A 24,020-nucleotide genomic window follows, 5' to 3' on the forward strand; every position below is an offset into this window, starting at 1 on the left:
CCAACTTGTTACTCTAGCTGAAGGCAAGCATGGAGACCTGTGGGTCTGAGACGTACTGAGATAGGTTGCATTTTGCTTAATAACGGGCTCTGCTGAAAGCAGAAGTCACTCGAGCAGTGCATTGGAGACCACAGTGCTGAGGAGGTGCGTGCCTCCTCCTTTGGCCAGGGTTCACGTAAATAACCAATTACTCCAGGCAGACATCAGCCCACATAAGCAATGCTCATACCTCCTGCACGCCATCACTACCTGGAAAACAGCTTTTAGCCAAATCGGTGGGTGTCGAAACTTTGCGGGGTCCAAGGAAGCTGCTCAGCTTCTGCCCGGAGCTGTGCAGTCAAGAACGTAAATCTCATACCCCTGGTAGCTGCATGACATCTTTATTTTTATTGGCAAGAGAAGCAGTATACACAGCGACATTGCAGTCTCTTAGCTCGTTAAAAATATCTCAATAAATAAAACAAATAAGCAACATATACACTGGAACAGAAAATGAAAATAAAAAAAAAGAGGAGGTGGGGGAGTGAGCGGTAACAAATCATGGAGCAATAAGGAAGAGGTGGTAGAGTGTGGAGGGCAGTCTGTAATCCAGGCTGTATTGAAACGAATCATGCAGGGAGCTGGGGACACAGTGGGCTTTTTTCTTCTTTGTGGTTTTTTTTTGTTTTTTTTTTTTTTTTCTGAGAGCCTTGGTCCAGTTTTGACATTACTGTACAAGAAATCAGGTTTTGAATTTAAAAAAATTAGACAAAAAAAAGCCCCCCCCAAAAAAACAAAACAAACCGAAAAAGAATAAAGCTAAGGGGAAGTAAAATCCGACCCCAAAGATTTCTCTTAAATGTACTCCTGAATTAAGATTTTTCAGAAAAAAAAAAAAAAAAAGAATTAGAAATAAAACCAAACACACAGACAGACGCACAAAAAACCCAACAAGAACGAACAACGAGGAATGTTGCTTCTCCTTTCTCTTTGGTCAGTTGCTTGGGGAGAGATGTTGCGAAGTTTCAGCCCGTTAGCTTCGGTGCTGTTTTCTGCTCAGTCTAAGTGCTCCACAAGAGTTCAGAGCCAGGGAGGTCAAGAGGGGTCTTTTGGACCAGTTTACTTGAGGTTGTTAAGGTTTCAGAAGCTACAAACTTGGATACATCCCAATTCCACTTTAGTCTCAGACACTGGACAGTCTGGAGAGAAGAAAAAAAAAATATAAGAAAAATAAATACACCCAATACAGGACATCTTTCCGAGATATGTTGCCTGGTAAGTTCTTTTTCCCTACAAATCAAGGTTCATGAACGCCCATCATCACGTCTTGAAACCCGCCCCTGGTCCCAGCAGCGTGGAGGCATGCGGTTAATCCAGCAGCTGGGCGAGATCCAGCGCACCGGGAGCAGCCCTCGACGCCCCTTAAGCAAGTGAAACGGGCGATCCATCGGGTGCTCGGGTGCCTGAGATGGGCTTTAGAAACCCCACCCCCAGTGACTCTTGGCTCCTCCTGCAAAATCAGGCAAACCCTGCTGGAAATGAATACATTTTGGCATCCCCATCCTGGGGTAACACATTTGTGCAATATCTAAGCATATCCAAAACCAAGAACAAAATAGTCAACCTAAACTTAACAATTCCTTTGACTTTTGGATGTACAGCCTGAGTTCAGAGTCTGGTAACGCCAGCCTTTTTCTGCACTGTACTGTGAAATGGTAAAACCATAGGCAGGAGCAATGCAACCACCAAAAAGTCCATACGCTGACAGCAGCATCCCCATCCCCGAGGGACGTTGTGCTAAACCCTTGTTTTCCACGTGGTTCCTGGGGACCCAGCCCTGCCTACCGTCTCTCCTCTGCCCCGTTTATCGTGAGGTGACAAGACGCAGCGAGCCCCATAACCTGAGCGTTGCCTCTGACGTGCTGCAACCTGCTGCTGCTCATTTGTGGGCTGGGGGGACAAATTCTGTGACCCAGCAGTGCCCATGGGAGACCCCAGCTAACCTGGGGGAGGGATGGCTTTGCAGGCAAGATGCTGTTTCTGCCTTCAGAAAGCCACCTCAGCTCATATATCAAAACCCAGATATAATTATTTCCTCCCACTAAGGAAAGCTTCCATTTAGCTTATTTCCTTTCCTTTCCTTCTCAAAGTTATTAATTATCTAATTACAACCACATTCTGCAGATGAGCTTGGGACTTGACAGGCTGCCCAGGACCACTTAGGAAAACTTAACTGCTTGGTGTGTGCGAGCGGCGGTGGTTTGTGTACGCGCACGTCTGACAGATGACAGGCTGGCCCTTTCCTAATGCTGTCATTGCGACAGCGCTAGCCAGGGAAGGACTCAGAAAAGGAAAATAAAATACAGGGAGGAGAAAGATACTGTGAAGCGATTATGTGTCGGTCTTTTTTTTTTAAATTCTTTTTTCCAGCAAGCAGAAGAAGGGGTAGAGGATGCTCGCTGCCAGCTACACGAGGTATCGTTGTGCCCTGCTCTCCTCTGAAGCTCGTTGCCGTGTAAAACAAGGTGAAACCAGGCAGAAAGCAATATCAAGCTGATCTATTTCCACTGATTTTTTTAAATCCCACCCAAGACTGGAGAGGTCAGCACAGAGCCGCTCTTAGAGCAAAGCTGGCAACTTGCAAGCCGAGGTCTTTAACCCCGGGTGAGATGCCCTGCTCTGGCTGCTGCTGCAGGGCAGGATCTCATTTCCACTGGTCCTTTCTGGTTTCCAGCAGATCTTTTGGCTCTGGCCAACTGGAAAAATGGGGATTTCAGTTTCACAGCAGCTCAGTGCTAACAGGGTGTTTTGGCTTCCCGGGTATGGCAAGGTGAATGAGCGCTGCTGTGCCCCAGGGCTCTGGCATAGCTCTGCCAGGTCCCCTCCCGTGCTCCCAGGGCTTAACCCATCCTTTCCCATCCCACACAGGGCACCAGGACCAGGGTCATGTGGGTAGATGTGGCTGGTGCTCAGCCATGGCTTTGGCTAATGTCTGGTTTATCAGCCCTGGCAGCACACGATGACCTGGTAAACTATTTCCACTACTATTTTCTGTGACTATCCGCAGGACTTCAAAGCAGCCTATCATCTCAGCTGATGGAGCAATATTATGACCAGAGCCAGAGGTCACCCAAAGGAAGCTGCTATACCTGGCCATGAAGGGGTTATTCTCCCCATCTGGACATATACGTGTTTTTCAGTACATGTCATGTAACATTTTGCTGTTTTTTCTTACCCCATATTCTGTATAAGATCCACACCAAAGAGTAAAACATGCTCATTCACAGACGCAATCTGTTAGCACGAGGAAAGGAAAGAAGCGCACGAGATGAGAACCACCCCCCATGTGACCTGCTCCCTCCGTTTCTTCTTCTCTGGACTTTTGGGATGTTGGATGCTGACTGCTTTTGAAAAAAATCTGTATCTAAGTAGCAATTTTGAAAACACATAAATGGTAACAGAAGGAGGTGGGCATCTGCGTGTTGCGTGAGGAACACACTTTGCATAGTGGGATGTGTGGACGGGATGCCCCCCCGTCCACTGTGGGCAGAGAAGCGATGAGATGCGTGATGTCTGCACCCAGTCTGTTCTCCTCAGTCCCCCCGCTCTCCAGGTCACTCAAATAGAGGAGTACTGTTCTAAAAACCTCGTAGCATCCTATGCAGACCTTAATAAGTTGAGGGGACTTCAGTGGCTTCGCCGTTTGCTTAAAAGGGTGCTATGTATATTGGAGAAATTTTACTCTGAATCTGGCTTGTGGTCCTCATGTCAGAAACCTGGTCCTTGCTGACTGCAGTTTGAGTCTTGCAGGGGGAAGGAGGATCAGCTCCTGGCTGAGGAAGAGGTATAATACCCCAAAAAACCTGTGGGCTGGTCTTTCCTCCTCCCCTAACCAGTGCTGCCATACCACTGTAGCCAGACCCTTCGCGGTGGCTGCCTCCTTCTGCCTCTTGTTTCTGGAGGGCCCACCTTGAAGTGTCCCAGTAAACCCAGTGCCTTGTGCCTGGGCCCCCAGAAGGGCGGGCTGTGATCCCCCAACTCGTTGTACACCAGAAGGGGAAGCATGGTCCCACTTGCTTTCAGGAGCTATAAAGTGAGTCAAGGGGGCCCTTTGGCTCCGTCTCCTCTTAAATTACAGAGAGCTTTTCCATAACGATTTTGTTCTTTAACGCACCCACCCAAGTTTGTGCTTCATGTTTAAAATCCTTTAATCCCAGGGGGCTCAGCAAGGTGTTCGCCAAAGCCTGCCAAGGCACTCAGCTGATGGCTACTCCCGTGACACTTCTCTGCTCTGCTCCCACTTGCTGGACCCATGGATTCCCTGATGCGCTCCTGCAGGAATGGCTGCGGGCTTCCTATGGCAGCTGAATAATGAGGTATGAATCTATTGGACTTATTCTTAAAAGAAGCAGCAAAGCCCACAGTGGATTTCACAGGGAGGGAGCAGAGTTTCTTCCTGGGACTGGCAGCACAGTGGGACCTTCAGAACTTAGTTTTAATCCCGGCTCACCCGCGGGTTTGCTATGTAATTGCTCTGAGGCATGTGCCTCAGTTTCCCTGGTTGGGGAATTGCAGTACATCCCTTCCTCTCCTACAGCACATGTGGGATTTTACCAACTGGTGCCCATAAGGCACCTTGTGATTCTCCAAGGTATAGCTGAAGGGAGTAATACTATATTTTAGCAATGCATGATTACAGTATCTGGACTGAGAGATGATATATGGTGAAGCTCTCTGCTGAACATAGTTTCCAAGCATTTCTCTTACTCTGCAGCTTGTAAAACAGAATATAGTTGTTATGCACTGCTATATTGCAGGTCCAATGCAGTTTCCTCTGTACACTGAATTTAGGGCTTGCTGGTCTATTTTTTTCCCTGCTTTAGGAGCATTTCCCCACCCCGTAAGGAGCATTCCCCATCTTGGAAACCACGAGATCCGAGAGCTGCTGGCTTGATGTCAGGTGTCAGGAGGAGCGTAGCCTTGGTTGCAGGAAATTTTGTAACAGGTCCTCAGGGTCTTCGCTTATATAGGATTAGGTTGGTTTTGGTTACAAAGGGATTGAAATAATTTCCATAACATCGCCAAGAGTGCAAATGAAATAGGAAATGCAGAAAAACTGTTTGTTTGTTGGTTTTGTTTTTGTTTTGTTGTTTTTTTTTTTAAGGATGCTTTTTCTTTCAAAGCTGGGAAGGCAAAAAAATGGTTCTACCCCTAGGGCCAGCCTTTCTCCCTCCGTGTGGGCTTTGGCCATCCAGATTCCCTACCAGGAAGGTGCTGGCCCACCTTCTTGCCTTGTGTTTGGGGCTGGGGTCAGGCAGCGACTGGGGGGCTGACGGGTGCGAGCGGCGGTGTGGTGAGCACACGGAGGTGCTTGCCCCACGCCAGCTGGTACTGATTGCGGCCGTCACCGAGAAGTTTATAGACTCTTTTCTCCCCCCTTCCCCGTTGACTTGGGGAAGTGCAAGCCAGCATGGGTCAGAGCCGAGCCCCCAGCCCTGCTGAGTGGGTCAGTGCAGGGCACGCTGCTCACAGGCTGAGGATGCTGCCTTCAGGCTCCTCTGGACCGGGTGCAGTTTCTGACCAAGCATCCTTGTTGAAAGCAGTTCGAATTGCAATAACAAATTTGTTATAAGTTACACCAGTGGGCATGCTCCTCACCGACCCCACGTGTGGCTGCCCTGGCGGTCCCGGCCAGCTTCCCCACCACGTTGTCCTGGCGGCTCTGCTGCCTTTGGCACCATCCCTGCTGCCTCCTTTGAAGTCTCCCTCCCCAGCCTGCACCTGCTCTTTAAGCATCCCCCAGCACATTCATTTTAAGGGGATGTTAACTTCAAGGGCTGCTTTTTCTTTTGCAGGCTGTGGAGGTTTGGAGCGGGGAGCCGCAAGGCAGGCTGGCGAGCGGGGGGGCTGCCTGGGGTGAGGAGGTGGGAGGTGAGCAGAGCAGGCAGCATTGCTGGGCACGGGCGGCAAAAGAGCTCTGCGATCTCCCCCCCTGGGAAACAAACAACACACCAAGGAAGAAAATGTTAAACCAGCCCAGGAGAAAGCACCAAACAAACTCCACTGGAGATCCCCATCGCCACTGTCTCGAAACTCATCCTTCCGAAATGAGAATAACCAGAAAGGATTAATATAGGGAAAGATACAACAAAAGCCTACTTGGGCTATCACTGGTCCTCATCCATCCTGTTAATTAAGTTTTTATTGTGCTCGGTGCTGCGCAATAGCTGGTAAGGTGTTACAGGCATGTTACAGGGTGAATGGGGAAGGAGATCCAACTATTGAATTGGATCTACTTAGAGATAACGCCTGAGCAAGACAGGGCAGAGCGAGCATATCAGGCAGTGACCTCTCTGGTTGTTACCCAGGTGTGTACCTTCAGGGCTGGAGACCCTCTATGTATTTATTAAGAGGAGGAAAATGTGATGTAGGTGAGTTATTCTGGAATACTCCAGCCACCGGGTTCAAGCGATGCTGGGTTACAAGACAAAAGGGGACGTTCCTGCTTTAGAAAATCAATAAAACGTTTCAGTCGACACTAAGTAGCAGCTGCCCTTAATATTTTTTTTTTTTCAAAATAAATAAATGCAGCTAGTTTGGTTATTGCATTATGTCATAGCCCCAGTACGCACGCCCGCCGCACCAGCGCTGCATGCGTCCTGCCCTGTAGGCACCGGGATGGGGAAAAATGACAGCGAACAATGCAAAACGTGACTTGGGGGCGCACGTGTCGGCCCCCGTGCCTTCGGAAAGAAAAGGTCAGCATGGGCTGGTGTGAATTTTTGAAATGCCAAAGCAAGCAGCAGCTCCAGAAATCGGGTTGTTCTTTTTTAGATTAGGAAATGCCAAGCTGGAGGGGAGGACGAATCTCAGCATCTTGACTCCCAGGCCAGAAAATCTGAATTTGGATTACTTCTGGCCATGAGAGCTCTGTCTCGCCTGGCTACTAGGATCTTGGGCTGGATGTAATTCATGGCAGGCAACCTGGGCTCCTGCCAGCATGCTGTGCTCCTCTGTCCCCACCTCCATGACCCAACTCCACCCCAGATTTGCCAGCCAAGGGGACCTGTTAAGACCTGTGTGGCAGGTTGAAGTGCACCTCTGCACCTCAGACACCTAGGAGGATCTCACTGGGAACACAGAAATCACCTAAACTGGCAGCGGTTGTCATTGTCATGGGCAGGATCCCTACATGAGGTGCTTGCTGCCAAACACCCCCAATTCACCCCTTAACCTTGCTCATTCCTGAGTTTGGTGAACCAGGGACCATTGCTCCCAGCTGCCCTGGGAACAACTACTTTAGAAAAGCATATGGCAACTGTCAATCGTAATAGTCATGGTCAGGTTTGTACTCTTTGCCTTCCAGCATCCCGTGGTTTTTTATCTGCTCCAAAACTTCTGAAACTTATGCTGCTTGAGCTGAACATTTTCCATGCCCAACGGTGATTCCTTTTTCTTGTCATTGTTTTTGTTTTCCGGAGACTGGGGGAAAACAGTCCATGGGGAGAGTGGAAAACAGCCAGGCTACAAAAATGCCGAAGGCTTCCCCGTGACTTTGTGTTGGAGGCTGGGACAACAGTGGGTGGAAAGCTGAAAAGCTGTATGCAAAACACCCGGCTTGCAAAGCCTCATCCCACCTGGACCTGGAGGAAATTAAGTTTGTTTCGACCTAGTTCTGAGCCTCCCCAAATTGCCTTCCAACTATGCACGGGCTGAGTGATCCTGTGAGTCACATGAAGGAGACTTAAGGCAGGAAGCATGAGGAGATATATTGGCTTGGTGTTTATCACGGCACCATTAGGCTTGCGGCCACCGTGAAGCAGCAGAGATGTGCTGGGCTGGTGGTGAGCTAGTGGCTGCCAGGAGCTGGCTTGTAGCTGGTCTCCAACATGATTAGGGGACTGGAACCCCTCTCTTATGAAGAAAGGCTGAGGGATTTGGGTCTTTTCAGTCTGGAAAAAAGACAGCTGAGCGGGGATCTTATCAATGCTTATAAATAACTTAAAGGGTGGGTGTCAGGAGGATGGAGCCAGGCTCTTTTCAGTGGTGCCCAGTGACAGGACAAGAGGTAACGGGCACAAACTTGCGCATAGAAAGTTCCATCTAAACATGAGGAGGAACTTCTTTACTCTGAGGGTGGCAGAGCCCTGGCACAGGCTGCCCAGAGAGGTGGTGGAGTCTCTGTCTCTGTACACATTCCAAACCCTCCTAGAAGCATTCCTGTGCACCTGCTCTGGTTGACCCTGCTCTTGGCAGGGGGTTGGACTAGATGATCTCCAGAGGTCCCTTCCAACCCCTGACATTCTGTGATTCTGGTCTCCCTACCAGTAGGTTGGGATGTACAGGGGCCAACCTGCTACCTAGATTAGGTGAAATGCATTCCCAGCAGAGTGCTGGCCAAACTTTAGCCAACCAGCATATCTCCTTCACCCTGGGAGGTGGGATGCCTCTTGCCTCCCTCCTGCCCAAAGAAGCACCTGGTGTCAAGCTGAAGTTAAGGTATGCCCAAGCACAGGCTACGCATGCAGCCTTGCCTCTCTCTTGCCATGCTCACAAACCCCCCCCCCCCCGAGCCCTCCTACAAAGGATCCTCTTCACCTGATGCTGTCCTCCCTCCACCTGCTTCACCCAAAATGAGAGCCATTGCTCCACAGCTGAAGGAAACCCCACCTCTTTCCAGACTTTCCAGAGAAGCTTTTGTGCTGTCAGTCAAAACTGGATGTCAGAAAGTGACATCAGAGTGACACCAGAAGAATTTTCAAAGGCTTTTCAATTCTGCAATTCCCATGCTGAAATTTCTACATATAACTTATATCGAAAAGGCTAAACCCTGAATTAAAACAGATGGAGAATTTCAGTTGAATTCGCCAAATTCTTTCAGTGTGATTACGGAAACATGGGTTTCTGTGCAGTTTAAGGGTGGGAAAACTCTACCTGCACATTTTTTGTTCATGTTTATGCATGGTTTAGTATGTGCTCAAATATTATTGGGGCAAAGTCAAAGGAAGAAGGGATATGCTGTTCTGCGTATAATGCACATAAAGCTACACGTTGACTGGATGTCTACCAAAGGGGTATTCTCAAGTCATCTTGTGGAGTTGTCAGCTGTCCCACCAAACCCAAAATGGACTGTAGCTTATATTTGAAATTTAAAACATTTGTGTGATTTAGATGGCGCAAAAATGCAACTTTTTGGGAAATGTATCATACTGCTTATCATCAGCGGGCCCTTTGCAAGCAGGTAGGCACGTGCCCTCCCTTGCAGGAAAAGCCAGTGTGTGGCAACCCCTAAGAGGGATGGAGAGCTGTATTTTGGAAAGCCATTTGGCATTTCGGAAAGGGTCCCCCTTTCCACTTAACCACACTGCAACAGGCTGCCTGTGCAGGGGAAAAACACACGGCATCGGCAGCGTGAAGTGGGGTACCAACACTTCAGTCGCGTCCTTGACCGCATCTACCTTGCTGCCCACACACCTGCCTGGGAAACCAGCTTGTACTTCCTTGTGAAATAGTCCCTGGGGATACCCAGCTGCAGTGAAGGGAGCTGGGGCACCTCTTTCTGAACACGACCAGAAGCAAGCAGTAGAGGTGAGACATGAAGGGGAAACCGAGGCACAAAGGACCAGCATCATAAAAAAGCAAAATCCCTTGATTTTTAGGACATTCCCCACCATGAAAGGCTAAAAAGATGGGGATGGGGAATAAATTCCCATCCCTGTGGCTGGTTTCTGCCCTGCGGCGAGTGCTGGTCCTTGTGGCCGTGGCACAGACCCCTCCACGGGCCAGGAAAGGAGAAAGCCCGAATGCGCAGCCAATCCCTCAAGCAATAGAAAAGGCGGCAGGGCCGGTCTGCAAGGCTTCAGAGGGGAGGAAGCAGCGGAGAAAGGAATTCAGATAATTGTGTACACGCAGGGCGGGGAGAGAGGGCCAAAATCAGATCTAATGCTGCGGGTACGGACAGACTGAAACCAGATACCCTGCCTTGTGTTTTTCTGCCTTTGCTGGTATGAACCCTTATCAACCATCCGCTCTTGAAGTCTCCCAGATGAAGGAAAGCCACAATTATGTGCATCTTACAGCTGGAAAACCATTTAAAAACATATCCCTCGCAGTTGTTCATTCCTGAGCCGCAGGCCTTTCCCCCCCCGCTATCACCAAACGTACCCCTCGCCGTCTAGAGAAAAGTCTCTAATCTAATTTACCCCAGGATTTTCAGACCTTGGAGGATTTATCTGCCCATGTCTGGTCCAAGGGAAAACATCCTCCCTGCGTTCGGCAGCTCCCCAGTTTGTTATCAGCAGCGTAACTAGCCATTTGGTGGGGTTGTGGCATAAGAAAAAGGAGATTTAAGCCTTTTCTCCTCCCTCCAAGCCTGTTTCATTCTCTCCAGCCCATCCTGCCCACTGTCGAGAAAGGTAAATGGCTTGCTCACACCAGCTGCCAAAACCAGTTCCTCACCCACAGCTGAAATAAATCTGGGGCACTCGTGAGCACTCTTTTCATAAATAGCTACCCACAGCAGAGAGAAGTGGACTGCTTCATTTTTTTTCAAAATAAATCTAATGTCAGCAAGCAGCCAATATTGATTGAAATAATAAGTGAAAAACCTTGCTTTAAATCCTTCCCCCCCAGCCCCAACCTCTACTGCAGAAAGGCTCATTTGTGCCCATGGCCACCCGTATAAATAGACATTATATCTCTGGAGTAGATGTCAGGGCGTGCTGTCCTGGAAGAGCTGCGAGACCTGTAAGGTGCTCAAAGCCAGTTTAACAACGCTGCAATGCATTTGTCAGTTTACTTTTTCTTTCCTTTTTGACAGATTATTTTTTAATTAAAAAAAACCCTAACAAAATACAGAAACCCGACATTTTAGAAGTTCATGATGTCATTTGCTTGCATGGATCCAGTGCAGTCGAAACTGCTGTGTTTACCAGAATGGCCTGTATTTAAAACTGTTTTATTAATCTATAATCTATGGGTTTATCTGTTAACATATCAATCAGCAGTTAGTTGACTGCTTTTGACTGCCACAAACTTTATTATTTTGGTATCTATCATACAGCTGATCTTCTTGCTCCCAGTTGGTAGTTAAAGGTGGAAAATGAGCTTTCCTGTTCTTCCAGCTCCAGCTGTACCTCTGCAAGGTTAAACCATCTGGAGCCAAAGAGATGTCTCCAGTACCACAGGGGGCTGGGACCCTCGAAACAAGTTTAACACCTCTGCGTGCTCTGATATTGATTTTTCCTGAGCTCCTGAAAACTGAGCTCTTGGGCTTTCCTTAGGGCTTTAGTTCCTTTCCACTTCAGAAGAAGAGGGAGATGCTCACCACAGAGAGAAGCTGAAGGGCTACTGCAGCCCCATCCTGGACCTGTGAGATACCCGCAAGCTCAGAGCTCCTCGGAAACCAGCTCTGCCCCAACACCCATCCGCACAGCTCACCTGTGCCCATCAATGTCAGAAAGCCAAGGTGACCTCCCATCACGCCCAGAAACTCGTGGGCTCAACTTCCCATGGGAAAACTTGGCCCAAAACACCTAGAGAAAGCCACTTCTTCAGCATTTCAGCTCATGGCTGATTGCCCTAGCCCGGATAAGAGCAGTCGCCTGGGGCTGGCCTCACGGTAGGGAGGAGAAGTGAGAGCTCTGCAAGGAAGCATTTTGCTGCTGGGACACTCAGAGTTTCTGTGTTATGTCCTGTCTCTCTGCACCAACCGCCGGGCAGTTAGTAATGTTTGCTCCAAGGTGCTGTATCCTTCCCTTGCCAGAAAATTAAACAAAAAAAAAAAAAAAAGGCTTTAAATAGGAAGGAGCCCCCACAAGGGAACATTTCCCCCAGCCCTGCACTCCTCCACGGTCCACGCATGGGCCTCTCTGAGGCAGTGGGGTCTGTCACAGCAGGAGGAGGAGGAGGAGGTAGGTTTGTGGGAGCCCCTTGTTAAAATCTTGGCAGCACATCACTGAAAGCGCAGCTAGAAATTGCTGAAGGGTGGAAGCTGCTAATGGGCAGCTGGAGCAGAAAACACCAGAGCTGCTTCGATGTTTGGAAGGACCATCTAAGCTCTGTCCTTGGCTCTGCCCAGCAGCCTCATGGGTGACTCAGAAGAACAAACACTGGGGGACACCACCAGCATCTCCTGACCCATGAAAGGGCAAGTCAGGGAAAGCCAGAGGGTGGGGGCAAAGAAGATCAGGAGGGAGCCGGCCATCACCAGCTCTCCTGGCTAATGGAGCAGCAGAGAAAGCCCATCACTGTTTCCTTGGGCTCATCTTCCCTCCCCAGAGGCACTCACACACGAGCCTGGCTTTGCACAAGAGAGGTGCGGAATAAAGGAGCAGGGAGAGGGTGGGAAAAAAGGCAGAGAATGAGGTGGTCTTCTTGGGCAGCTCAAGTGAAATATATGGGGTTAGGGAGGAGAGGTAGCACAAATGCAGACCTGTCCTTGAAGAGTGGCCCTGAAACTGATGATACCCATTCTAAGGATGAGAGCAGTCATTTCACATCTTCCTCTGCCTCGTGAGCCCCCCATCCTCTGGCCTCTGGGCTTCTCGGACCGATATGGGCTCCAGCTGCCAGACCACAAGCAATTCTGGGCAGGCATTTGGTTCTCCCTGCCTGAAACGCACACCCAAAGCAGCGCCAAAGCAATGGAAATACATTACGTAGAAATCAGGTAAGGAGGGCAAAGTTGTTATAGATGGCCGTACGCTTCTACTGAGATGCTCACAGCAAAAGACATGTGCAAATCTTACCCTGCACAAATCCAGCTTGCAAGCTAAGTCTTAATTTATTTCAGGAGACAGTTACGTGACCTGTTCCAGATTAATGACTTACACCATAATGACTGATGGTGTATCTGCGCTAAGCTGTTTGGAAATTAAAATACATTGGTGTTTGAGACAAACGAGTTTTTGCAGGCTGATTGAGACTATCTGGGAGGAAAATATCAATAGGAACATGATTCTTCTTCCTCTTGGGAATATGTGAAGACAGTGGCTTAGGGCAGCTGGCGCTGTATGCAGCATGGTGTGCGGCACGCTCTGACAATGCTGGCACTCAGTGGGAAACGTGTCTCTGGTCCCTGTCCGTCTCTGCAGGGATAAACACAACTGAGATACAAAATGAGCTGTAAAAATACCCTTCTGCCTCCACCCCATTTTGGAATACTAGAGAATATTGGACAAAGGGAAACTTTTTCTCCTCCCTGCTGCGTTCCTGCCAAAATAATACAAATTCTAAGAAAAACACCTTCTCTAAAAATAAATATATATATACTTCTGGAGCTTTATTCTTTTTCCAAGGGAACTCTTTGGGTCTGGCCGGCTCAGCCAGCAGTTTCCCCGCTCTCCTTATTTTTCCTGTGTGCAGCAAGTATTCAGCTGCAGTTTGCAAACCTCATGAGTGGCAACATCCCTGCAGGAATCGACAAGCATCATTCACTGGCCCCGGGGCTGGGCACCAGCGGGTCCTGCCCCATGGATGAGACCTTTCCTGCCCATTTCCCCACTTCACCTGCCCCTGCCTTGTTTAGATCAGGTACTTTGGGAGCAAGTCTTGCTCTATCTGTACATCGCTGAGCACGAGGAGGAACAGCCTCAGCTTTTGTTTTCATCAGCGCAGCACGAAGACTCTGTAATAACATTGACTACCAAGAGCAAATCTGCAAGCGGATGATAGCAACCATCCATTATGATTGACTCGACTGTGCGGATTAATGGCAGTGGAATTAAAAACAACAATAACCCTGTTTTAAAAGCATCTACGGTTTAAACTCCTTACTTTAAAACAAAAAAAAAAAAAAGAAAACAAAACAACAATGAAAAAACCTGGGGCCACCCACTAAAGAGCAGAGACAGTTTGCATAAAATCAATGGTATTTTTGTGGGCTTCTGTGAACAATCCGTGGGACAGGTACCATTGCCTTACGAACTCGGGGTGCTTTGTAATGTTTGATACAGTCACTGACAAATGGCAGCTGAAACACCTGTAGGCCAGATGTGCGCAGCTGTACATGTGCTGCTGCTGATCAATCTTCAGATTACATCATGCTCCAGATGCCGGACTTCAGAAACGCTTAGAAGGCAGAGCTGGAGCCAGTGAACTGCAAGCTTAGGCATTTCTTTCTTCCCGACGGTGGTGCCGTGCCTCCTCTGCACGCAACGCCCAGCCCTTCCGTTGCCACCTTGACCTGCGTGATGCAACCTCCAAGCAAATAGAGGGGGAACTCTATAGATGCTACAGAAAATCTATAGATGCTATAGAAACTCTATGGCATCCTATAGTCAGGAATAATGCCTCTGCATAATTAATGCGCTGGGGAGATGAGCTATATACGGTCCACTCTGCATTTCTACTACCCAACAAAGCACCAACACCCGCCTTTGAAGTGGTTTATTCTGGTGCTTCTCCATACTGCAACACATGGCGCAGCTTCACCGTCTCTCCATGGGCAAATGTGTGTGTGAGTAAAGGAACTGCTGTGAAAGGCAGCAGATTTTAATTTTCAGTGGATTCGTTCCCTGCAAGCGGTATGGCACTTGTGCCTGTAACACTGGGAAGCAAAACTTTGCCTGCCCTGAGGAAGACTTGGAGCTGATTGCTGAGAAAAGATGGGGGTTTTTTTGCATTTGGAGTAGGGAAGAAAGTTTTTCCTTTACTGCATGAAGTTTTGTTTGCGCTTCAAAATTGGCAAACAGATGCTGGGGCAGATTCCTTGAGGCCTGGGGGATTTAATCCTTGATTTTTTACACTTGATGATCTTTACAGAGCATCACGAAAGGACCCAGATGTGAAGAAGCAGATTCCCCTGCCCCCTTGCCCGGCGTGCTCAATGTCACCATGCCCAGGCTTTGGCAGAGCCGGGACTCGCATCCTGAGTGATGTCCCTGGATGTTTGCAGAGGGAAGGGTGCTACTTTGGCGTCTTTCCCCCTCACATGAGGCAGCATTTGAAGAATGTGCCCTCGCTTACCACACCCTGGTCCCTGAAGTCCGTGATTGCAATTGCTTGACCCCAACCCGGCAGCGTTTCATGTGGTGGCAGGTGCAGGTTTTTGATAACCGCCCAGGCTCTGAGTAACGGCGGTAATTCAGCCTGCGTGTTACTAATCTCCCAGGACTTTTGGAAGGGATTGTACCAGGCCAGGTCTCCATCTGGGATTAATCAACACAGCTTCATTGAAGTCAAGGGGCCAAATTCTCACTTGGAATAAACCAGCTTAACTCCACTGCAGTCAATAAAGTTACTCTGATCTTTTTTTTATGGAAAGAATAGTCCAACTCTTTAAAATACAAAGGGTTACGGGGTGTTGCCCTCATGCAGAGGGAGTTACATTTTTATACACCAAAAAATCCCACCGGGATAAGGATTACTTGGTGTCGAGTAAGGCACTGCAGTGCATGCGGGTGATGCTAACCATGCCGTGCTCCAGAGAAAGCCACTGGCCGACGTGCGGGGCTGGGGCAAGCACAGCTCAGGACAGGAGCCCCTGCTGCACACCAGGACAGCTGCATTCGTCTTTTGGGAACCCTGTACTGATGGCAACGCTGTGCCACGGGAAACGATGACAGTGACTTTGAATAAGGGCTGCGTGCTTGTAGACCACAGCTTGCTTTGCGTTCATTATCTGCTGGTGCCCAGAGGCTCTTTCTCTCTGTCTTCCATGGTCTGACATCTACAGTAGCATGGACACGAGCCTGGCGAGAGCCACCCTGGGTCCTGCATCTCTCCTATGCCATTTCTCCCAGCCTTTACTGCAAGTACTGCACTGTGCAATCCTCCTCATAAACTTTACACCTTTCACCTTCCATGCAGATGGCATTGCCCGTGCTTAAACCCAGCCCCCTAGATTTCAGACTGAGTCCTTTCATCCAGCTGCAGCACTTTAGTTTAATGAGCCCCTTCCTCCCTCACCTTGGTGTTTCTAAGCAGCCCTGCCACCCTTACTCTGCTCTCCTGTCTCCTCACCAGTTTCTTCTCAAGGCTGACTTCCTGCTTTCCCGACTTTCCATCTGGGGACCTTTGCAGGAGGTAAGGTTACTTGCATGGCTAGAAGGGGTTTTGGAGTCTCCAGAGGGTTTTGGTTTTTGTTTGTTTGAATATGCTATGCTTCAGCACGGTCTCGTTTGCTTTGCTGCTAGCCTTTTGGCTGGCTCTGGTTGAACAAATGCATGAATGTCTGTGTTGGTTTTCACCTCTGTGCGAGCCACCTTGGGCTGCAGTGGCTACTGGAGGGGCTGCTCGTTGAGGTAACGGCAGGGCTTTCTGGAGAGGAGGGCAATAGCACAGCGTCTGTGAATCTTCTTTGGGCCTGGTCATGGGTGAAATATTTTATCTTTATTTTTGCGGTTTCTGATGTTGCCATCCTACTTCAGGCGCGTGGTCTCCTGAGGAGACAGCAGTAAACGGCCAGTCCCCGTCCGGGCTCTGAGCAACTGTGAATCACTCATTTTTCCAAGACTCACAAGGCCAGCATCATTGCTCAGCTTGAGGTTGGCCGGCTGCTTTACAGGCCTTCCTGAAACTGTTACGTGGGTGATGCTGGGCGAGCAAGTAACGGGAAGCAGGAGAGGGAATGATCTTACTCACAGCTTCTTTAGCAACATGTTTCCAGCCTGGACGGTGCCGTGAGCTCCCCAGGATGAGAGCTGCCCATCCCACTGCTCTGCTCCAAGAGCCTGCACTCCCATAAATTAATGTCTGGAGGGTTTTAATTTCCTCTGCAATGACTAACTAATAATTTTTAAAATTTTATGTGCATCAGTGGCCTGGGAGTGGACACGGAAGGTGGTGTTGCTCTGTTTGCTGTCTACTAGCTTTCTATGTTGCTGCTACGTGTTTCTTTCCCATAAATAATCTATCCACTTCAGAGCTCTCACATCAGTTTTTCATCACGCTTCTGGAGTTTATGGCTTCACGAGAGCTAAAACAAAGTTGATTTCTCCCTTGCTGCTATTTTTCAAAGGGGAACAAACAATTTCACTCCAGCAATTTCAAACTCCTGGAGGAAGAAACATGCAAAGATGAAACGTCTCTGTTAAAGGAGCAAAAAAATCAATGTGTCCTTATCTTGTCTCCATTTAGTGAAGTATTTAATTGCATGCCTAATGCTTAGATGTGTCCTGTTAGCCCTGCTGACTTCAGCGGGATTTAGCACACGCACTAAGGATGTGCAATGCACTCTGCCGAATCAGAACAGTCCAGCAAATGACTACCAAGAACTTGACTTGTATGCAGCGTGCACACAGAAGCCTAGAAAAAGCTCTGGAAAATTGGTTTACATGGTCTTTTCCAGTCTGTCATTCTGCAAAAGGCAGATGTATGTTTTCTTGTCTCCAGTTGTCAGGGTTTTTTTTGGATTTCGGTGATTAAATGAATGGGTTAAGTCAACATTTTCAGCCAAATTAGTGTGGATGACTCGGCTCAATGCCAGCTGGCTGGTCTTGTTTAGATTTGCCAGCTGCAAGCTGGACTTATTTGAACCTTTGAGTCTGAACTCTGCTACGTTCCCACTGAGCTAATAACCTGTATTACTGCGGTACTGATGCAATCTCCTTTCTGGGGGCGGTGGGGGGGGTTGGGGGGAGGAAGAGGAGCTCTCTGCATCTGTTCAGAACAAAGACTTTGTACTTTGACTTCGGCAGCGCGGTTCCTCTCCCAATTTCACAAGCTGTCCCAGGATGTGCAGACCTGAGCTAAACTTGTGCTCCTGTGAATCAGGGACTTGCTCTAAAGTTGCTGCTGGTGGGCTTCTCATATGGCTGCTTGGGCCGGCATCTGATGCTGAACAGCTTTTCTGCTCTATACAACTGAGTTTTACATGCAGCTTACGTCTGCAGTACAGCAAAATGTTTCCTTAAATTTCTCATTCCCCAGGTTAAATCTGCAGACGTACGTTTGTGAAGTGAGGTAGGCTGGATGTTACGTTTAGTGGTTGAGATGGGAGCTTTAAAGGCTCATTGAGAAATAAAACTGAATGCAGGTAAGGTGTAGAGAAGTATTGGTCTATCTCTAGAGAAGTGTGTGTGCATGCTTCCACGCACAACACACAGATCATCTGCGATACCGTATTCAGGCTTTAAATAGTAGGTGTGGAGGAGCATAGGATGGCTCTAGTGACTTAACTTAAGCACTTTTCACTCCTCTGTGGTGTTTACCAGTTAAAGATGCTTCTGTTTCCTTTTGAAATTTCTGGTTGCCACTCTTACTCAGGCACAGATGTGTCTCATCATATCTATATGTATGCTGCACATTGCCCTATGCACGTGTGCACCTACAGTCATGGAGTCATAGAATGGTTCAGGTTGGAAGGGACCTGAAAGATCATCTAGTTCCACCCCCCTGCCCTGAGCAGGGACACCTCCCACTAGACCAGGTTGCTCAAAGCCCCGTCCAGCCTGGCCTTGAACACCTCCAGGGATGGGGCATAGTATAGTACTTGACCGTATCAGTAAATATTGGTGTGCGTGGATATGTATGCAATGTTGTAAAGTTGGTGTTCATCTATTAGGGAGCGCATAACCAAAGAGATTCTGGTTTTGGACATCACCCCTAGTGGAGACAGCTGCCTCTTCCACCTGCAGTTCCACCTTCCTCAGTTCTTGGCAACTGTGACTCGCTGTATTTCTTACTACACCCTCACTTGAAAGGTAAATAGGTTTCCTCAACTTTAAGGCTCTCTAAAAACGCTAGTTAGTTAAATCAATGTTAATAAATAGGTGAATGAAATGAAGTTTTAGGAGATGGGCTAAGGGAGACTGGCTGGTTCTTGTGGCACATGCTTTTTCCTTGAAGGTGGAAGAAGCAAGAAATGCAAATGGAAAGGAACTCCCCTACCTGAACAGGAGTGCTGTAGCGAGGAAGCCTGAAGGCCTTACCCAGAGTAGCATGCCTGGCTGGGAGCTCGTATCTGCGACACGTCTGAAGCCGCAGCCCACTTGAACCGCAGCTGGAAACCTCGCAGCAAAGCAATGTGCTTCTGTCCCTGTGGGACTGGCGGGAAGTCTTTGGAAATCAGCACTCCCCGAACGAATATCTCATTTGCTTGTGCCATGGCCACCAGCTGGGGAGGTGTCCTCAGACTGGGGGAGCTGTTGGGCCACACTTGTCTCCTGGAAGTTCACAGATGCATCCTACAGGAAACTTAACCTGACATCCCACATGATTTGGCCAAACAAAGTGATCTCTGCCCTTTCCATACTTATTTATATTTTTAGTTGACTGCATAATCTGGCCCTCTAGGAAGTCCCTTCAGGAGGTCACACAGCTGAAATAATAGCTAATGAATTTTTTTTAATGATTTGGGAGTTATTAAATGCTTTCTTCTTCCTTTCCTTCCCTCCCTTCAGCCCCTCTTTGGCAAACGCTCATGGGTTATTCCACCAGAGCACTCTCCCTTCCAGGGCAGGACATGCTCCGAAAGCATCCTGATGTGTATGAAGAAAGGACCTACACTCATCTCCAAGGGTTTCCATGCTGCCCCCAAACTAGGTAGTGCTGGAATAAGAAAGATAGCTGAGGTGCGCCATATCACAGCAGCTCCAGAGACTAAGGAGAACTGTTAACATTGCTTTTCCTTTCAGAGATGTTCTTATTCTTCTCCCACCACCTCACTTGGCTGTTTCGTCTCTGGTTATGGGATTGTCTTAAATCTAGGGGGTGGGGCTCTTGGACTTCTCCAGTATTAAACTATCCAAATTATTTCCATCTATGTTCCACTAATGAAAGGAGACGAGATGATTCTTTTCAGTGGAGCTGTTCCTGGTTGCACAAGCTAGGCTCTGACTGCGGAAAGTGGTGGTTTGTATCTGTTCTGTGGGAATCTGCTTCCCTTTTCCATGTCCACAAAGATCCTCCCATGGGCATGGGCTGTGGATGAGATGCTTAGCTTTTGCAGACTTGCTGCCTGGCCAGGGGATCACCATTGATGGGACCCAGCCAAGTTGTCTTGTTGGCTGAGGATTGCTCCTAGGCACAAGAGAGCCAAGGGAATGCCTGTCAGCTGTCTTTCCAGGAAAGGGAGCTGTGGCCTAGTCCAGGGACCAGAAATGTCTGTGGAGATGGCCTGGGACACTGTAGTGGCGGGACATGTAGGGGCTGCTCTGAACTAGCTTGTGTCTTCTCCTGGCCTTCCAGGAGAATTCAAACCTGAAAATGTTGCTTTATCCCTACTTGTGTTGCTCTTGTATATTATGGATTTAAGTTTTCCCAAGAGATTCAAAGAGCAACTAGATGATAAAGACTCTCAGACACGAGCATAGGCTTGCATTCTCAAAAGGATCAAGGAAAATTATTGTCTTTCAAAAAAATCTCAGCTCTGGAGGGGACCCTAAATCTCTTTGGCTTCACCTCTCAGCTCCAGTCTGTTCATTGGTCCCTGTCACTTCCCTAATAACAGATCAGAGGAAGGCAGTCTTGGCTGTTTGAAGGCCAAGTTCAGTGTGATGCTCTGGTGGGGAGTGGGCACTTGAACACAGTGAGGGTGAAATAGTATTATCATGCTTCAGCTTAGTGGTGTTTGACCATGTTAGCCATGATCAAACAAAACAGCCTGGTCCCCTGCTGGGTGGGGAGCTGGAAAACCATCGGGGTGAATTTTGACCTAGTCCAGGCTTGGTAACAGATGAGAGCTGGGGACCTACTGCTCCTGTGTGAGAGCTGGTGGGGTTGAGCTTCAGCTCAACTCTGGGTTAAGGTTGGGACCAAGGTGGGAGAGAAAGTGGAGAAACCTTCCCAGTACCCTGCAACCACTCTCTGGGAACCCTCCTTACATCTTTCCTCTTTCCCTGTTTTTTCGTACCGGCCACTTGTGTAAGTGTTTATAAAAAAAAAAAAAAAAAGGGGGGAGGGGGGGGATGTCGCTGGGTCCTGGGAATCCTCCTGCCCCCCGCCTGTCTCTTTCTTGACCTCCAATGCTTGACCTTCATCCCAGTCATTGTGCTTGCAACAGCCATGTGATGTGGTGCTCTGTGGTCTGCACAGCAAAGTGGAGCTCCCCACTGTGAACAGGCTCCTCAAGTTACCACGGTCAGTCTCAGCCTCCCTTTGTGATAAATCCCAGCCCAAGCTGCTCATTCTGCCCATTGCCTCTTCCCTGGTCTCCATGGCCCCTTTCTTCATCTCCTGGTCTGCTCCTCCTTCCTCTCCCTCAGTTCCCTTTGCTCCCTCTGTGCTTTGCTCCATCACTTGTCTCTGCTGAGACAAGAGCACAGGAGAGGATCCCAGCTCTTGGTTCAGATTCCCTCAGCTTTGTGATGGGCCTTCTCCCAGTTTTGGGCTCCTTGCTGTCTGACAGGCTCAACTCAATGCCAGCAAAGGATAGGGAAATGTGTGTGAGCATGTGCGTTTCTGGCAGCTCTCTAAAATACCACTGATTGCACTTCTTAAGGCTCCTCCTTGCACAAGGCTTCAAAAGCAGCACAAAATTCCCCTCCCATGTAACTGGTGTGGGTTTGTCCTGCCTCAGAAGAAGCTGATGCTTAAATCCCCTCTGCTTCCTTCCCACCACCAGGCGTCATCTGTTATAATTACACTGGAAAAAGGTGCATCTTCCCAAGACCCCATCCTACTTCTCAGGAGGGACTGCAGCAGGGAGGAGAATCCTGCAGTTTTGTGCCCACCTGCAGCAAGCGAATGCTAGTGTGATTGGATCTACAGCAAAGAGGGGGGAAAGGAATAGCTAAAGGTACAGAAACACATCTGAAAAAGTCCACGATTTGGGATCGCTGCTGGCTCAACAGCTGCAATGCAAAAATCTTGATGTTTTCTGCTTTCCTTTTTGCACCAGAAGCCCCTCTTGCTGTTGTGATGTCTAGCTTTAGCTCTGCTCTATTGGTATTTTATTGATTTTTCATATAACTTTTTTTTTAATTATGATTTTTTAACAGAGCATGTAATGTCTTATTTCATAGAATCACAGAATGATTTGGGTTAGAAGGGACCTTAAAGATCATCTAGTTCCACCCCCTGCCCTGGGCAGGGACACCTCCCACCAGACCAGGCTGCTCAAAGCCCCATCCAGCCCGGCCTTGAACACCTCCAGGGATGGGGCAGCCACAGCTTCCCTGGGCAACCTGTTCCAGTGTCTCACCACCCTCACAGTAAAGAATTTCTTCCTAATATCTAATCTAAATCTCCCCTCTTTCAGTTTAAAACCATTACCCTTCATCCTTGTTTAATTAGTGTAGTGTTTTTAATCAGGTATGTTTCTAGTCTTTGGACTTTAGATGGAGAAATCTTGAACACATTGTCTATGAAGAGCTCAAAACTAGCAAAAAGAGCTTGAAGTATGATTTCTGAAATCCTGTCCCAGTTCATGTCTGATGTGGAGGGATCTGACAACTGCCTGGGAATGGGAAGGAGCCAGGAGCACAGGCTGTTCCAAGCTGCAGAAGCACAAAAAGGGCTTTTGCAGCAAGGTGGAGAGAAATGCTCCAGGTATCAGTGTGATTATTTTATTTTTATTTTTTTTTTAACAAAGAAGTTCAGTCTTGCATTCAACAGCGGGTTCTCACTGTTGTGCAACTGGAAGTGAGGAGGGTTGCATCCCTGATCTAGGAAGTCAGGGGAGAAAATTAGTTCAAGAGGTATTTGGGTCTGAATTATTATCCGCCAGCACTATGCAGGCAGTCCTGTCTCTGCCCTGAGTTTTGCATCTGTGTGCTGACCGTAATGGTGACTTTTTTTTTTTTTAAAATGCATCCCCATCTCTGCAAAGTCCCTGGTGGTTTGTGAACCACAGCATTGCTGATTTGAAGCATGCCTAAATATTTAAGGAAAGCCTGATTTATGCTGTAAATGCTTGTTCATCAGTTTTCCTTTTAATCATTGCAACTGTTGGGACTCTAAAGCCCCCTTGGCTTCCCCGGTCACTCTGCACAGCTTTTTAACAATTCTGCTTTAACTGGAGACCTCAGGATGGCTCTGGCCCAAGTGAACTCCTTGAGATCCTTGTGCAGTATTCTCCTGGTGGTACCCTGAGATCAGCAGATGCTGGCCTTTCTCTCAACTCCCACTCAGTGCCTCAAATCCCAGGGAAAGCTCTCCTTCCGCTGCTACACCCTGTGCTTTGAAGACAAAAAAAAAAAAAAAAATGTTTCAACAAGATCTTGGGGGTTTGTATGGTTCAGCTGCCTTCAAAAAATTTGCAGGGCTTTCCAAAGCTGAGAGAAAGACACCTCCATGCACGGCCTGCTCTGCGTCTTCAGTGCCAGCCCCCTGCAGATCTTCCTCCACACTGGTGCATGCATGCTCTGCCTGCATAGCAAAGCTTAGCTGCCCACAGAAAAGCTAATTCTCCCGTGAATGCTCCTGTCTACCTGTATGTGATGCCCGTTTGCAATTATGCACTGAGCTCTTATAGAATCATAGAATGGTTTAGGTTGGAAAGGACCTTAAAGATCACCTAGACCCCCCTGCCCTGGGCAGGGACACCTCCCACCAGACCAGGTTGCTCAAAGCCCCGTCCAACCTGGCCTTGAACACCTCCAGGGATGGAGCAGCCACAGCTTCCCTGGGCAACCTGGGCCAGGGTCTCACCACCCTCACAGTAAAGAATTTCTTCCCAATAACTAATCTAAACCTCCCCTCTTTCAGTTTAAAACCATTACCTCTCGTCCTATCATTACACTCCCTGATCAAGAGTCCCTCCCCATCGTCCCTGTGAGCCCCCTTTAGGTACCGGAAGGCTGCTGTAAGGTCTCTCTCTTCCTGAGTTATGCAGCTGAGGTGTCCTTTGCCTTCAGCATGGTGCTTCTAGCCCACCAAAAAAAAGCAGCAGATAAATCATTCGGATAAATAATTAACATGTTGTGTCTGTGCAACTGTCTGGGTGCAAACCACTCTCCCGCACAAAGCGGGTGCTGGTGCCTGTTGAATCAGATTCTTATTGTTGGCTTCAGCGGGGGCAGGGTTTGGGCTGTATTGTCCTCTTCATTGAGCTGCGGCTGTGCAGCTTCCCTCTGCTTGTTCGGAAAGTTGTTGCTCGCCTTTGCCATGTTGTGCTGCCTGGAGCAGTTCCCGGAGAGCAGCACAGCCTGCTCTCTCTG

The 24,020-nt window shown here is 48.5% G+C and overlaps 1 protein-coding gene across 1 annotated transcript in view; it reads right to left on the bottom strand.

The window, feature by feature from the left end:
• Positions 1-318: 318 nt before the first annotated feature.
• The window catches only part of TWIST2 (twist family bHLH transcription factor 2), a 39,690-nt gene continuing 15,988 nt past the window's right edge, over positions 319-24,020 (bottom strand). Inside the window, exon 2 of the mRNA XM_074594491.1 lies at positions 319-1,178. The gene's annotated coding sequence lies outside the window, so the exon portion shown is untranslated. The remainder of the gene's footprint in view (positions 1,179-24,020) is intronic.

This window comes from Larus michahellis, chromosome 7 (genome assembly GCF_964199755.1).
Source record: "Larus michahellis chromosome 7, bLarMic1.1, whole genome shotgun sequence".
Lineage (NCBI taxonomy): Eukaryota > Metazoa > Chordata > Aves > Charadriiformes > Laridae > Larus > Larus michahellis.